Consider the following 13,476-nt stretch of genomic DNA (forward strand, 5'->3'; position numbering starts at 1 on the left):
ACAGACATCCACATGTTTGCAGATAAGGACATTATGCAATATACATAGTTTCATAACCTGCTGTTCCTGCTTAATATGTTGGAGGTGATAATTCTAGAGAATGGAATTCAAGTTCCTATTCTGATCCCTTTTGCACTTCCCTTTTTCCTTCACCCAAAGTAAGGAGATATTAATGTGATGTGTGAAATGACAAGATTTTGCTGGGACCACATGGGTGGGCATAATGCACATCTAAAGGTCATATTGTGGCTTTGATTTACTGGATTTGTCTCTTCTTTTAACAGAAGTACTAAGTATCCCCAAGGCATGCTCCCTTGAAATAGGCCAGTCATCTCTTCTTCCTAACCAGAGAAATAAGGCTACCCAGAGACTTTCCTTCCAAACATGGCTAGCTCTGCCTCACTCTTTCATTTTCAAACTAGCCACCAGGTCTGCCAATGCACGCTGGCTTTGTTCACCAAAGGTTAAATTTTATCCTTTGCTACAATTTGGGTAACTTTGGCTCCATCTCTTATAATACTGGAAAAATCAAAATTCAGATTAGGCTTAATGGAGAGAAAGTTCCTTGGACTTCTTGTCTAGGTCACAATTTTCTGTCGTATTTTGACCAAAGTTTAAGTAGCAATATATTGTACTTTGCTTTCTTTTCCCTGAACTCATATCTTTCTCTGAGACATCTAAAAGAGTATTTAGGTACTTTTCCCAAAAAACTCCTAGAAGATGATTTAGATCTTTCTGCTTATCTGTTTTATATAAAGTATATGGACTGGGCTTTATTTTTTTTTTCATTTGAAAAATTGAATTAAAAATTCAAACTTTAAAAAAGCATATGAGGAGTGCCCTGGTGGGTTGAGTGGGTTTCAGATAGAGTGTTGTCACTACTGTGGTTCTGGTTACTGCTGTGGTGTGGGTTTGATCCCTTGCCTGGAAACACCCATATGCCATGGGCTTGGACAAGATTTTTTAAGAAGCATGTGAGTATTCAAGTTATCTATTTATTCTTAAATAAGCTTTGATAGTTCATGTTTTGTCCAGGGAATTTTCTGGGTTCATCTAGACTGACAAATTTTCAGACATAAAAATGGTCAAGATAGTTATTTGTTGTCCTTTAAACACTATAGCATATGTAATGATGTTCCTCTTTCTATTCTGATGTCTGCCTTTTCTGTCATTTAATGATTGAAATTTTTTCTCTCTTTTCTTGGCCACTTTGGCTACAAGTTTGTCAATTTAATTAACCTTTTCAAATAACCAGCTTTTCCTGTATTGATTTTTCTCTATTATTTTTATTTCAATTTAATTGGTTTCTGCTCATATTTATTATTTATTTCTGTGTATTTGGGGGTAAATTTGCTCTTATTTTTATGATGTATTAATGTGAAAGCTGAGAACATTGATTCAATCCTTTCCTCTTTTCTAATGTATTTAATGCTATAGATTTCTCCATAAACTCTCTTTTAACTATACCCCATGTATTTAATTATTTGTATTTTCACTTAAATTGAATTGATAATATGTTATTTTTTGCCTTGTGGCTATTTCCTTGATCCGTGAATATTTAAAAAGATTTTTTGGGAGTTCCTGTCATGGCGCAGTGGTTAATGAATCTGACTAGGAACCACGAGGTTGAGGGTTCAGTCCCTGACCTTGCTCAGTGGGTTAAGGATCCGGCATTGCTGTGAGCTGTGGTGTAGATTGCAGACGCGGCTTGGATCCCGCATTGCTGTGGCTCTGGTGTAGGCCGGTGGCTACAGCTCTGATTGGACCCCGAGCCTGGGAATCTCCACATGCCGCGGAAGTGGCCCAAGAAATAGCAAAAAAAAAAAAAAAAAAAAAAGATAAAAAAATAAAAATAAATAAGAAGGTTTTTGTATTGCTAAATACAGGTTTTATTGATACCTTCTGTTATTGATTTCTAATTTAATTATGTTATGGTTTATATTTTGTATTCATTCAATTATTTTAATTTTTAATTTTTTAATTTTTACAGCATTTTTTATTACTCAGTTACCTTTATAGTTGTACAATGATCATGATGACCAAATTTTATTGCATTTCCAACCCAAACCCCAAGCACATCCCTCCACCCCCTAACCTGTCTCATTTGGAAACCATAAGTTTTTCTTTTTTTTTTTTTATTTTCCCACTGTACAGCAAGGGGGTCAGGTTATCTTTACATGTACACATTGCAATTACAGTTTTTCCCCCACCCTTTGTTCTGTTGCAACATGAGTATCTAGACATAGTTCTCAATGCTATTCAGCGGGATCTCCTTGTAAATCTATTCTAAGTTGTGTCTGATAAGCCCAAGCTCCTGATCCCTCCCACTCCCTCCCCCTCCCATCAGGCAGCCACAAGTCTCTTCTCCAAGTCCATGATTTTCTTTTCTGAGGAGATGTTCATTTGTGCTGGATATTAGATTCCAGTTATAAGTGATATCATATGGTATTTGTCTTTGTCTTTCTGGCTCATTTCACTCAGTATGAGAGTCTCTAGTTCCATCCATGTTGCTGCAAATGGCATTATGTCATCCTTTTTTATGGCTGACTAGTATTCCATTGTGTATATATACCACATCTTCTGAATCCAATCATCTGTCGATGGACATTTGGATTGTTTCCATGTCCTGGCTATTGTGAATAGTGCTGCAATGAACATGTAGGTGCAAGTGTCTCTTTTAAGTAGAGTTTTGTCCAGATAGATGCCCAAGAGTGGGATTGCAGGGTCATATGGAAGTTCTATGTATAGATTTCTAAGGTATCTCCAAACTGTTCTCCATAGTGGCTGTACCAGTTTACATTCCCACCAGCAGTGCAGGAGGGTTCCCTTTTCTCCACAGCCCCTCCAGCACTTGTTATTTGTGGATTTATTAATGATGGCCATTCTGACTGGTGTGAGGTGGTATCTCATGATAGTTTTGATTTGCATTTCTCTTATAATCAGCGATGTTGAGCATTTTTTCATGTGTTTGTTGGCCATCTGTATATCTTCTTTGGAGAAATGTCTATTCAGGTCTTTTGCCCATTTTTCCATTGATTGATTGGTTTTTTGCTGTTGAATTGTATAAGTTGCTTATATATTCTAGAGATTAAGTCCTTGTCAGTTGCATCATTTGAAACTATTTTCTCCCCTTCTGTAAGTTGTCTTTTTGTTTTAGTTTTTCAAAGTCTGTGAGTCAGTATCTGTTCTGCAAAGAACTTCATAGTGTCATTTTTTATATTCCACTCATGTAAGGGATAGCATTTGACGTTGGTGTCTCACTGTCTGACTTCATGATAATATGCAAGTCCATTTATGTTGCTGCAAATGCCATTATTTCATTCTTTTTAATGGCTGAGTAATATTCCACTGTGTATATGTACCACTCTTCTTGATCCACTCCTCTGTCCATGGACATTTAAGTGGTTTTCATGTCCTGACTATTGTATATGGTACTGTAATGAACACTGGAGTACGTGTATCTTATCAAGTCATGTTTTTATTTGGATAGATGCCCAGGAGTGGGATTGCTGGATCAAATGGTAATTCTATTTTGAGTTTTCTGAGGAATCTCCATACTGTTTTCCACAGAGGTTGCACCAATTTACATTCGCATCAACCTATTAAGGGTTCCTTTTTCTCCACACCCTCTCCAGCACTTTTTGTTTGTAGACTTTGGTGATGGCCATTCTGGCTGGTATAAGGTGGCACCTCATAATGGTTTTGATTTGCATTTCTCTAATGATGAGTGATGTTGAACATCTTTTCATGTGTTTTTTGGCCATCTATATGTCTTCTTTGGAGAATTGTATGTTTAGATCTTCTGCCCATTTTTTGATGGGGTTTGTTTTTTTGGTATTGAGCTACAGAAGGAGTTTATAATTTGTGGAGATTAATCACTTGTCAGTTGCTTCATTTGCAGATATTTTCTCCCATTCTGTGGGTTGTCTTTTCATATTTTTTAGGGTTTCCTTTGCTGTGCTGAAAATTTAGGTTTACTTAAGTCCTATTTGTTCATTACTGTTTTTACTATCATTACTCTGCGAGGTGAATCTGAGAAGATGTTGCTGTCATTTATGTCAGAGAGTGTTTGGCCTATGTTTTCCTCTAAGAATTTTATGCTATCTGGTCTTATATCTAGGTCTTTAATCCATTTTGAGTTTATTTTTGTGTATGATATTAGGAAGTGTTCTAATTTCTTTCTTTTCCATGTGACTGGTCCAGTTTTCCCAGCACCAGTTATTGAAGGGGCTTTCTTTTCTCCATTGTATATTCTTGCCTCCTTTGTCATAGATTAGTTGACTGTAGGTGTGTGGGTTTAATTCTGGGCTTTCTATCCTGTTCTACTGATCTATTTTTCTGTCTTTGTGCCAGTACCAAACAGTTTTGTGACTGTAGCTTTTTAGTATGGTCTGAGGTCGGGAGACTGATTCCTCCAGCTCCATTTTGCTTTCTCAGGATGTCTTTGGCTATTCTGGGTCTTTTGTGCTTCCAAACAAACCTTGAGATATTTTGTTTGACGTCTGTGAAAAATGTCCTTGGTAATTTGATAGGGATTGCATTGAATTTGTAGATTGCCTTAGACAGTATAATCATTTTGACAATATTGATTCTTCCAATGCAAAAGCATGGTGTGTCTTTCCATCTATTTGTGTCATCTTTGATTTCTTTCATCAGGGTCTATATAGTTTTCAGAGTACAGGTCTTTTGTCTCTTTAGGTAGGTTTATTCCAAAGTATTTTATTCTTCTTGATGTGATGGTAAATGGAATTGTTTCCCTAATTTGACTTCTTGATTTTTTGTTGTTAGTATATAGAAATGCAGTCAATTTCTGTGTATTAATTTTGTATCCTGCAACTTTGACAAATTTATTGACGAGCTCTAACATATTTCTGGTAGAAAAATTTAGGATTTTTTAGGTATAATGTCTTTAGGATTCTCTAGGTATAGTATCATGTCATCTGCACATAGTGATAGTTTTACTTCTTCTTTTCCAATTTGTATTCCTCTTCTTTCTTTTACTTCTCTGATTAGTGTGACTAGGACCTCCAAAACTATGTTGAATTGTAGCGGCAAGAGTAAACATCCTTGTCTTGTTCCTGATCTCAGCAGGAATTCCTTCAGCTTTTCACCATTGAGAATGATATAGGTTTGTCAGATATATACTTTATTAAATTGAGGCTTGTCAGATATATACTTTATTATGTTGAGGTAATTTCCCCATATGCCCACTTTCTGAAGGGTTTTTATCAGAAGTGGGTGTTGGATTTTGTCAAAGGCTTTTTATAGATCTATGGAGAGGATCATATGGTTTTTATTCTTCTGTTTGTTAATGTGGTGTATCACACTGATTGATTTTGTGGATGTTGAAGAATCCTTGCATCCCTGGGATAAATACCACTTGGTCATGATGTACAATCCTTTGAATGTATTGTTGGATGTGGTTTGCTAGTATTTTGTTGAGGATTTTTGCATCTCTGTTCTTCAGTGAAATTGGCCTGTAATTCTCTTTTTTTGGGGGAATCTTAGTCTGGTTTTGGTATGATGATTGCCTCATAGAATGGGTTTGGGTGTGTCCCTTCCTCTGAAATTATCTGGAATAGTTTCAGAAGGAGAGGTGTTAGCTCTTCTCTAAATGTTTGATAGAATCCACCTGCAAAGCCATCTGGTGCTGGACTTTTGTTTCTTGGAAGTTTATTAATCACAGTTTCAATTTCAGTTCTTGTGATTGATCCATTCATCTTTTTTGTTTCATTTGGTTTAGTTTTGGAAGATTGTACTTTTCTAAGAATTTGTCGATTTCTTCTAGGTTTTCCATTTATTGGTGTATAGTTGCATGTAGAAGTCTCTCTTCATTTAATTCTCCGTTTTCATTTCTAATTTTACTTATATTAGTCCTCTTTCTTTTTTTCTTGATTAAATATTTATCAATTTTGTTGATCTTTTCAAAGAACCAGCTTTAATTTCATTGATTGGTTCTATGGTTTTCTTCTTTTCTATTTCATTGATTTCTGCTCTGATCTTTATGATTTCTTTCCTTCTGCTAACTTTGGGTCTTGTCTGTTCTTCTCTCTCTAGCTGCTTTAGATGTAAAGTTAGCTTGTTTATTTGAGCTTTTTCTTGTTTCCTGATATAGGCTTGTATTGCTATAAACTTCCTTCTTAGAACGGCTTTTGCTGCATCCCATAGGTTTTGGAGTGTTTTATCTTTGTTGTAATTAGATTCTAGGTATCTTTAAATTTCCTCTTTGATTTCTTCAGTGATCCATTGGTTGCTTAGTAGCATGTTGTTTAGTCTCCACGTGTTTGTGCTTTGCAGTTTTTTTCTTGCTGTTGATTTCCAGTTGTACAGTTTTGTGGTCAGAAAGGATGCTTGCTATGATTTCCTTTTTCGTAAAGTTACCAAGTCTTGATTTGTGGCCCAGAATGTGATCAGTCCTAGAGATTATTATGTGTGCACTTGAAAAGAATATTTATTTTGCTGATTTTGGATAGAATATTCTATAAATATCTGTTAGGTCCATCTGGTCTAATGCATCATTTATCGACTGTGTTGACTAAAGGCATCCAAATAGGAAGAGAAGAGGTAACACTGTCACTGTATGCAGATGGCATGATACTATATATAGAAAAACACATGAACTACCTGAACTGATCAAAAAATTCAGCAAAGTAGCAGGATATAAGATTATCATTCAGAAATCAGTTGCATTTATGTATACCAACCATAAAATATTAGAAAAGGAATACCAAAATACATCACCTTTTAAAATTGCACCCCCAAAAATCACATACCTGTGAATACACCTGACCAAGGAGGGAAAAGACTTATAGCTGAAAACTAAAAGAAAACATTAATTAAGGAAATTAAAGAAGATGTAAAAAATGACAAGGTATTCCATGTTCCTAGATTGGAAAAATTAGTATTGTAAAAAGTGCCATAGTACTCAAAGCAATCTACAGATTCAATGCAATCCCTATCAAATTACCCATGACATTTTTCACAGAAATAGAACAATCAATCCAAAAATTTGTATGGAACCACAAAAAGACCAGAATTGCCAAAGCAATTGTGAACAATCAAAAACAAGCAGGAGGCATAACTCTCCCGGACCTCAGACAATATCAAAATGCCACAGTCATCAAGACAGTGTGATACTGGTACCAAAACAGACAGACAGACCAAAGGAAACAGAGTAGAGAACCCATAAATAAACCCCAACAACTATAGTCAATTAATCTTTGACAAGGGAGGCAAGAACATAAAATGGGAAAAAGAAAATCTATTCAGCAAGAATTGCTGGGAAACCTGGACAGCTGCATGCAAATCAATGAAACTAGAACACACCCTCACACCATGCATGAAAATAAACTCAAAATTTCTGAGAGACTTAAATATAAGACACGATATCATCAAACTCCTGGAAGAGAACATAGGCAAAATATTCTCTGATATGAGCCTTACACATATTTTCTCAAGTCATTCTCCCAAGGCAACAGAAATGAGAGCAAAATAAACCAGTGGGACCTAATCAAACTGACAAGCTTTTGCACAGCAAAGGAAACCAAAAACAAAACAAACCAAAAAGAATGGGATAAACTTACAGAATGGGAGAAAGTAGTTTCAAATGATGCAACAGAAAAGGGCTTCATCTCTAAAATATTCAAACAACTTATACAACTCAACAGCAAAAAAGCCAACAACCCAATTGAGAAATGGTAAAAAGACCTGAACAGATATTTCTCCAAGAAAGATGTACAGATGGCCAACAAGCACATGAAAAAATGCTCAACATCCCTGATTTTTAGAGAAATGCAAATCAATGTGGCCCTGAATTTTAAGGGAGAGTCAGAATGACTGGAGGGCTTGTGGAAACATTGCTACCTCCGTCTTTAGAGTTTCTGATTCAGCAACTTTGATACTGTTAAGTTGGGACAACACTTTCAGAACTAACATTCTAAAATAGTCAATTTTTTTTTTATATTATCGAGATATATAGAGCTCAGTCAAATGGAGTTTTAATGCATCCTCTATACCCTACTTAAACTATAATGCCCAAATATTCCAAAGGTTTCCACCCTTTGTTTTGTCCTTTCCTCCCAATTTTGGGCAGGTGAATGTAGATTTCAATGGGAAATCTGTTTCAAAGAATGAAGAACTGTAGACCTTTTCATAACTTTCTCTCTTAAGTTTGACAACCACAACTTTAAAACAAAAACAGCAAAGGAAAACCTGGACCAAGGATATTGTGACATTTTTCTAATATGCATCTAATAGCAATGATGTGTAGAATACAAAGACAGTTAATAAGGAGTTCTGTTAAGTCCAAGGATGGTTGTTTTGTCAGAGCATTTACTTCATGGACTAATAATCGATAACTGGAGTATTTGTTCTAGTGAGAACAAAATACTTTCCTTCTATGATGGAAATTGTCCGAGACAATCATTTGCTACAAAGTAGGTGGTTGATTACTCCAGTGAATATTGCTATATGACTTAGTTTATATTAGATATTAACATATTTCTAATATACAACTTTGAAAAAAATTTTGCCCTAGCTATTCCAAAGTCAGATTTTAAGAAATACAGTTCAAGTTCTATTGGTGTTTTTTTTTTTCCTAAACCTAATTATTTTTAACACAATCTTGCAATTTTGTCATCAGTCTTCTTTTCTTAAATTTATTATGTGTTAAAGTATAGTTGGTTTATAGTGTCACATCAATTTCTGCTGCACAGTATAGTGACCCAGTCATACACATGTATACTTTCTTTTTGTCCTACATTCCATCATCTTCTCTCCCAAGAGATTGGATATACTACTCCCAACCTTATGAAGAGTAAAAAAAATATATTGTAGGGTAATGAGAAAAATGTATATACATGTCTGAAAAGACATAGGAGCTAAGTATTTTTTTAAGATCTCCAAGTAAAGAAAATGAATGCACCATCATAAAAACGAGTGTTTCAGGTATATTATTTGTAATTCCATGGGGTAGTTTAATCCAACATCACCAGGCTTCCAGACAATGAGTGGATCTAGCATTGTGATATCATCTGAACATCCATATGTCAATTAGATAATACGTAAGTATTTTCATAGTTTCTTTTTAAAGGATTGGGCAATTAGAATTCATCTTGTCTAAAAAGTGGGCTTTGCACAGGTGTACATTTTACTTCTTTCCCAATATGGACTAAAATGGAAAAATAATGTACAAAATGAATAAGTCCATCAGACAAGTGAGAATGGGATCACATGAATGAACTAAGGATTTTGGTGAATTTCTGGAAAGGGTAAAGTAGTTGGGTTTTTACTGAAGGACAAATCAGAGCAGAGGAAGCAGACATGCAAAAGAGTAGGCTGAAGAGTGATCTGAGTGTCTGAGAGGCACACTCTGGTCTGCTCTAGTGTAACACATCCTAAAGTAAGACTTGGCAAGTAACAAGCCTCACTCATACACTCAGAGCTTGACTTCAATGTTACCATTCAAAGAAAAAAAGCCAATTAGGACTACAGGCTTTATGATGGCAGAATAAATACAAACTAGTAGCTTATATTATCAATTTAGATAGCAATATAGCTTATATTATCAATCTAGTCATAGCAATAAATGAGCAAGGAAAATCTAGATAATTTACAGGAAATTATTAGAAAAAAATGGTATTGTTACACAAAACCAAAAATCAACAAACTACAGACATAAGGGATAACATGAATTCTCTAGGACATGAATTCTCGAGGATGAAAGATTAAGAGCAGGTGGATTCTTATCCAATCACCCCTTTCCCAGAGATTGGAAATACTTTGTCATATTTGCTACAAGGAGCTAAACCTAGTGAAACAAGAATTATTCACTATGATTGTATGACACTTGTAACTGTATAAAACAATCTTAAGAAGATGAGCTTCAGCAACCATTCAAGGCCCAGTAATCTTCCTGGATTCATTATAATATTATAAAATGTTGATGTATCTCACTGCATTCTATGTATTTGTGCTGTGAGATTTTTTAAATTTCATAAATATTTCACAAGCACCTATTTAGAACCTAATGTGTTAAAGCCACTCTGCTATGTATAGCAAAAATAGGAATAGTACTAGGATTTCTAATTTATAATCTAAAAGAGGTTATAGGCAAAAATAAGTATTATGTAAGCCCATCTGTGATCTCTAAGAAGAATAACTAACCTTACAAATATTTCATCAGTGCACATTCCCACACTTTAGGTAATCTAGAAATACATCACTGAAATTCTAAAACATATACTTTGATGAAAGGACATCATTTGAGTTGTAAACAGGTATGGCACATTTGCAGGGGCTAAGGAGATGGTGGATAGATTCTCTGTGGAGAGACCCATATGAGGAAAAGGAAAGGATGAAGCTGAGGAGTGAGATGTGATCAGTGTCTTTCAGTAGATCATTTTGAATATAGGGCAGAATTCATTAGGAGAAATAGGAGGGAAGAGACTTCAGAGTGAAGATGATGTTTGTTTGAAAGGACCTCAAATTATGCAAGAGTGAACAAATGCTGGGTGTGGAAGATTGAGATAGACTTAGGGTATATATGTATGTAATATGAATATTCACATGGACAAATGAACATATGTTTATGTATGGATACAGAGCTAGATGTGCATATAATGTGTATCCACATGACACAGTAGCAATGAAAATGATGACAATCCACTTAAAGTTATTTAAGAGTGATTTGATGTAATCTGAATTTATTTACAAGGAGTATTCTGGCAGCTGTGTTGGGAAGTAAGAATCAACCAAATGAAGGGGATGAGTAACTATAATTCTTCAAATCACAGAGGTAGGTAGGTATGAAAGTGAGGGTCACAGTGGTAACAGTAAGAATGTACCTACAATCAGTGGTGAGACAATAGAAAGTTTAGACCTGAAGATGCATTACTCATTATCCTTAGAGTAAAGCATGTGATGAAAATTAACATTTAAGGACTTTAGGGAAGAAACCTCCAAACTCTTCTTCATTGTCATGTATTTCCCAGCCACCCACTGAGCACCATGATGTATCGTCTTAACATAATTTGAACTTTGGTAATGTGTATTTAAAGCACCTTGTTGTCAAGCACACATTCCAATAACCTTTACTGAATACTAATTTCTTTATCTTACTAGCTTCGTTTTGTTAATTATAGGAAGACTGACCATGTTTCTCATCTTTTTTCCTTTTTCTTCTTGATACCTATTCAGTTTACATATTCAGTCTAATCTGTTGGCTTTCTGAATTAGTGAAATTTGTAAGATTGACCTACAACATACAAACACAGCTAGAAAGGACATTACAGAAACCATACACAGTGAGAGGCAACTCACCTCTTGCCTTTTCTCTAAGAAACACACCAAAGTAAGAGCATTTCTTACAGTGTAGCTATTTTCATTGTCTTAACTTGCATGTCATTTTTCCCTCATTGATTTCCTGTTTGTATTTATTTCTCTATGTGGTATGGTGTAATCCCCACAAGAAGTGAAATTTATCATTCCCCAAATAACATTGAATATAAAACTGTTTGATGGGTCGCACAATTCCAGGTAATTGCCTCTATCCATTTAAATACAGACTGCCTCCATGTGGAGTTAAAGTTATATCGTCTCTTGGCTCTTTGGCTGTAGAAATATCAAATACATCATAAACAAGTATTGTTCAGAGGAACAGCACTATTTCAGTACTTATTGTATTTATAAATCCAAATTGACGGTCTGTAAAATATTTTCATTCTTGTGTGTTATGTTCTAATTATTTTAGTATGATATAAACACTTAAGATGCAGTTGTTTTAAGGAATTTATTAGGTACTAATATCTTAAGTCAATAAAAGAATAAGATGACTATAAATTCAAACACTTTGGACAATAATCAACACATAGCAACATCTAATCTGCACAATGTTGCATTGTTTTAATGAAAGGAGAACATATATCAGTATGAAGTCTAAAAATTTCTCTTCAACAATTTTGTCAGTGAATCTATGACTTTCTGGTTTCTCAGGCTGTAGATAATTGGATTTAAGAAAGGAGTTATGACAGCATACAATAGAGAGTCCATCAAATCTCCATCATTTTCTTGTGCAGTTCCAGAGAACACATATGTGAAGAGAAGAGGCCCACAGTATAAAGAGACAGATAGGAGGTGGGCTCCACAGGTGGAGAAGGCCTTCCTTATGCCTTCCTTGGACTTCTTTTTTAATATTGTAAAGAGGACAAGTGTATAAGAGATAAGAACAACAGAAATGGTGAATACCTGTATTATCCCAGCAAAGATGAATACCGTCAGATAGTTAATGGAAGGGTCAGTACAGGATATCTTAAACAATAGTATAATGTCACAGTAAAAGTGATTACTATGACGGAATTACAGAAAGTTAATCTGAGTAAAAAAAATTATGAATTATAGCATGAGACACACCACCTAAAAATGATAAAATTAACAGCCGGATAAATAGTCTATTGGTCATAATCACTGGATACAGTAATGGTTTACATATGGCGACATAGCGATCATATGCCATAGTTGCCAACAGAAAACATTCCGTGGTTACACAGAGTGCAAAGGAAAAGAACTGTACAACACATTCAGAGAAAGAGATCATTTTGCTCTTGGCAAAGAAGTTGACCAGCATGTTGGGGGTCACTGTGGATGATAACCAAGTATCCACAAAGGCCAAGTTCCCAAGGAATAAGTACATGGGGATATGAAGGTGAGGGTCATTGCAGATGAGAGCAATCAGACCAAGGTTTCCAATGAGAGTGATGAGGTATATAATCAAGAAGAGCAGGAACAGGGGGATTTGCCACTCTGACTGATACTTAAGTCCTGTGAGAACAAACTCTGTCAGTTCTGTTGCATTTTTTGTTTCCATATGCTTAATAGATGGCCTCTGAAATACAATGTAATAAACGGAGAAATAACATTTATCTATAATTTTAAAAAGAAAATTTCACGAGGGTAATATAAATAAAAGCATAGCAGAGCCTGTATGTGTTTTATTCTATTTACTCTTACCAAAAATGTAAAAAGTATTTGCAGAAATTGCTACACTGGAAAAGTGTGATTATTTTGCTTCAAAATATGTACAGGGATGGACAGATGTAGAAAAGAAGACATTCTGAATGTGAGCAAATTTATGGGAAATTTTTTAAATTAGGTAGAGAAGTTTTATGTTTAAGACATGAATGTAGTGTTAAAAGTAAGAGGTTAGAAGAACCTGGATTGTATAATATACCGAATGCCATGTGAAAGATCTTGAACATTACTCTTTAAGGATATCCGTTCACTGAAAACTGAAACAGCAGCAGCATCACTTATTTTTGAAATTACATATTTGTTTGTAGAAACAGGCTGCAGGGAGAAGAACCTGGTGTCAGAAACACTAATCAGGACTGGGATTTGTCTAGTGATTTCTAAACCATATTACACGTCAGAATTGTCTGGGGGAGTTTTGGTCAAAATGTAGATTCTGAGGTATTACCGTAA

General features: G+C 35.1%; 1 protein-coding gene and 1 pseudogene across 1 annotated transcript in view; one reads left to right on the forward strand and one right to left on the reverse strand.

The window, feature by feature from the left end:
* The window catches only part of LOC146397788 (uncharacterized), a 797,689-nt gene that overhangs the window by 529,540 nt on the left and 254,673 nt on the right, over positions 1-13,476 (forward strand). The window lies entirely within an intron of this gene.
* Positions 11,935-12,862, reverse strand: LOC110256348 (olfactory receptor 5H2-like; annotated as a pseudogene).

Source organism: Sus scrofa, chromosome 13 (assembly GCF_054392235.1).
Source record: "Sus scrofa isolate SSC_HxYL_T2T_F1_AM1 chromosome 13, Sscrofa_HxYL_maternal_Yorkshire_Landrace_v2.0, whole genome shotgun sequence".
NCBI lineage: Eukaryota > Metazoa > Chordata > Mammalia > Artiodactyla > Suidae > Sus > Sus scrofa.